Below are 3,906 nucleotides of genomic sequence, written 5' to 3'. Positions count from 1 at the left end.
TATCCATCCTCTTCTTAGGGACGATAAAAATCATTTCCATATTTCAAGCAATTCGACAACCATTAGTGTACTCGTAATTGAATTTTATCTATATAACATCTTCTGGATGTAATCTGATTGATAAGAAAAAATAGTACATATATATACTATAACTGCGGGTCGAGAACTACACAGTGTAAAGGTCCTTCAAAATTTTTGTGACACCCCGCGAAAACGCTTAGCAAAACTAGCTTCCTCAGTGACCGTTTGCTAAATTTCGGGACGAAATTTCTTTCAAGTTGGGGATGATGTGACAACCCGAACTTTTGAGTTCAGTGTCGTTTAATCTTGTGGACCAAATATCTCGATTTTTGTGCTAGTATAAAACTGGTTAATATTTAGATTCGTACACATTGTATTCAGGCCGAATATAATTAGGTCGTTTATATTGTATTTGGGCCGAATATACTTGGGCTACTTACACTACAATTCTGTTTAATACACACACATGGCATGCTTTGGTCCGCGGGTAATCGTCACAGCCCACACACGCAAATCGGGCCAAACCCCTTTATAGGTTATATTTTCATGTAGGGTTAGGGAATCTGGAATACGTATTATTTGTGGTTTGGAAATCTCATAGATCGAAAACCCTGCCGCACTCCATTCTTCCCTTCTCTCGATCAGCTTTCCCTTCGAAGTTTACGTGTACGAATCTTGTTGATTGTTCCATATTCGATCAGTATAACCTATCCTCTGGTTAGTATAACCTCACTTTCTTATGAATCAGATTATTTTATCTTGCATAGTTGCATTAATACATGATTATTGTTATGGAATTTTGTGCGTTCATGTGGCTAGGTGGGTTATCTTTTGCACAATAATCGATGGTTTATGTGATGTTGGCTAGTGCTATACTTGTTTATATTATTATGATATACATAGGAAATAAGATTATGATGTAGGGTTTCTTCTATATGTGTTATGAATATGGAAAACTGTTTATAGTAATATATTGAGGTAAATCGAGAATGGATGCTAAGATATGTGTTGCAACAGGATGGGAATTATTATAATCAAGCCAACAATTCCTTCATGATGTGTTCTTTATAATTTAGATGATAAATGATATATGTAATCATAATATGTATGATTATAATAGGTGTGGAAAACTTGAGATGCCTACTGTTTAAATTTTATTTGCAAATATGAAACAGTTGTGGGTGTGGTAATGGATCTTACAAAACTGGGCGGTTATGTTTTTACCAAACAATTAGGCAGCCGCATATTTAGATTGGGCCTAAATGAAGTATTGGCCCACAAACCTAGACCCAGTTGCACACCGGTTATAGGATCGCACCTTCATAGGGCCTGTTAAGTTTGCTGGGCCGCACACTAGTTTACATGTCGCACACTTGACTTGGGCGTTACTTATTAGTTGGGCTACATATAGGCTTCTTGGAATAAACATTGAACGGGGCCGCACAAATGCCTGGGCCGCACATGATTTTGTTTAAATGTCTTGACTGTTATGTGATACGTGTAATGATCTGGCATGTTAGTCGAATATTTTGGAATGTGAACTTGTGATATGAACCCGTGAACGTGCTAAACATCTAATATGTGTGACTTGATGAGTACATGAAGTGCAATGTGATAATTGTGTGAAAGTAAGACATATGTTACTGTGGGACTTCATGAACGACTGTTGCAACTTATATGATGATGTATGTGAATTACTTGTGCAATGTGAATGTAGAATACGTGATTCATGTGTACACGAAACTGATAGTTATCGGTAATCACTTTAGGATATGGTTGATCAACGTGAAACAAAGTGATAAAACATACCGAGCAAATCCCAGGTGAGTTCACTGCACTTTTCTCAAGCATGCGTCCCGGTGGTTTGGGACAACTGGTAAACATTTGGAAGGGAAACATTGGGTAAATAACTTAATCGGTTTTGGTCATTGCCTGGAGGGCAATGGGGGTGATTAGTTGATAGCGCTATTAGGTGGGAAACCTCACACCGGGCCGTAAGGACGGGCGTGAACTAATTATCTGAGCATGGCTATGGTTGTTAGAGGCACACTCCTCGGATACATATGGGCACTCTCCCTAGGGTATCTAACGAAGGCAACATAGCAAACGGTCGTTAAGGGGTACCCACTCCCCGGATACTTATGGGCACACTCCCTAGGGTATCTAACATGAGCAACATCGAAACGTCAAACATCTTAACAACAAACAACATATCGTTTTGTAAACTGTTTTACTCACATGACTGGTAACGCAACTTGGTAAACAAACACAAACCTTGAACTCACCAGCGTAGTCTGACACACTTGTTTACATGCTTGTAGGTAATTACTGGAGGAACTTGGGAACTTGCTGTCTGATGCTGCTGGAGTGGTTGTGGTCATGATATACATTTATACTTTTATGCTTCCGCTCATTACTTTGGTTATGGTTTAACTTTCAAACGATACATTTCTTTCAATTGGGTATTTTAATACATTATGACTTGTGTTTGATATGATTGGTGGCTCTTTGTGGGATCGTTGCACCTCTAATAGGGACACGCCCTAGGTGGTAATTTGGGGGTGTGACAATTTTCCCTCTTTAGTTTGACAGTTCCTCACTCACGGTGATGTTTACATCATCACTGTAAAATGAAATTAAATTGAACATTAAGAGTGAAATCTTAATAAGTAGATATGAGCGCCTCATTTCAAAATCAGCTAAGTAAGCTGTATCACGTAGGACCAATGTTCCCTTTAAGATTTATATAACACGTATGGGGTTATTGTTTAATAATGCTTTGGGCATTTTAATCCTTAGGGGATTTTCATGCAGATGTCATTCACAATTGTCTCGTACATGTATATGGTGACGACATCCATAAGTTTTATCTGAAGTCAATTCTGAGATTACGAGGTCGCTTAAACATCAAAAGATTATCGCATCCACTACAGGGGTATACGTTTCCTCATAATCAACTACAGGGATTTGGGAAAAATCTTTATGTTAAAAGTCGTACCTTTCATCACAAAATCTCATTCTTTACGTTTCTTTTTTTTAAAGACACCCATTTATAACCTACTGGTTTGACGTCTATGGGTGTTCGAACGACAGGTTCGAAAACGTTTTGTTTGTCGAGCGAATTTAATTCAACCATTAAGTCGTTGAGCCATTTTGGTTATTTCTGTGTGTGCACTCTTACACAGTTTCATGTTTGTAACCTTTTTCATCGATTACATTTATTGCTATAGCATATGCAAATATATCATTTCACACGTGTTTCATTACGGTTCCATATTGTACTATTTTGTACATAAGTCATTGAGATCTCATACTTGTTTGATAACTGAGTTTCTTCTGGAACTCCATTATCCTCTTCTGGGGATTCGTTAATATCTTCCAGGAATTCGTTAATCTCTTTTAGGATTTTATCAGCAACCTCTTTTAAGGTTTTGTATGCAACCTCTTCTGGGATTACACCAACTGCGTTGCCTTGCTCTTTTCGTATTTGTGGGATTTATATATTGGAACCGAGTTTACTTCCCAATTTTTATTTCTAATATGGTAATCATTTGTGATTACTTAAATTTGAGCAGGTGAGTTAAGTGCTGGTATATGTGACCTTGTCACTCTATTTGTGTTTGTGAATGCATCTCGTATTTCATTGGCTATTATTTGCAAATTCACGCTCCTCTGGACTTCAGATTTATATTGACCACTTCAGGGGTCTAAAATCAATAATGATGATGCATTTTCTTGTGTTGCCAGTCTTTCATTTTCTTGTCTCCCCCTAAGACTGGGAATACTGTGTACATATCCCATTTCATATGTTATGGTGGTGCTATTGGTACATAGGCTGCACAACCTAGTATAAAGAATGGAAACTTGGTTCGCTTTAGGAGACCA

The 3,906-nt window shown here is 37.8% G+C and overlaps 1 long non-coding RNA gene across 1 annotated transcript; it reads left to right on the top strand.

The window, feature by feature from the left end:
- The first annotated feature begins 607 nt into the window (after nt 1-607).
- On the top strand, nt 608-2,398 carry LOC118481910. Its single transcript, XR_004866335.1, has 3 exons — nt 608-738; nt 1,791-1,844; nt 2,343-2,398. It is a non-coding gene; the product is annotated as an uncharacterized LOC118481910 (long non-coding RNA).
- The last annotated feature ends 1,508 nt before the right edge of the window (nt 2,399-3,906 follow it).

This window comes from Helianthus annuus, chromosome 1 (assembly GCF_002127325.2).
Source record: "Helianthus annuus cultivar XRQ/B chromosome 1, HanXRQr2.0-SUNRISE, whole genome shotgun sequence".
Lineage (NCBI taxonomy): Eukaryota > Viridiplantae > Streptophyta > Magnoliopsida > Asterales > Asteraceae > Helianthus > Helianthus annuus.
The sequence above is the reverse complement of the archived record's forward strand: the minus strand, read 5'-3'. Positions and strand labels throughout refer to the sequence as shown.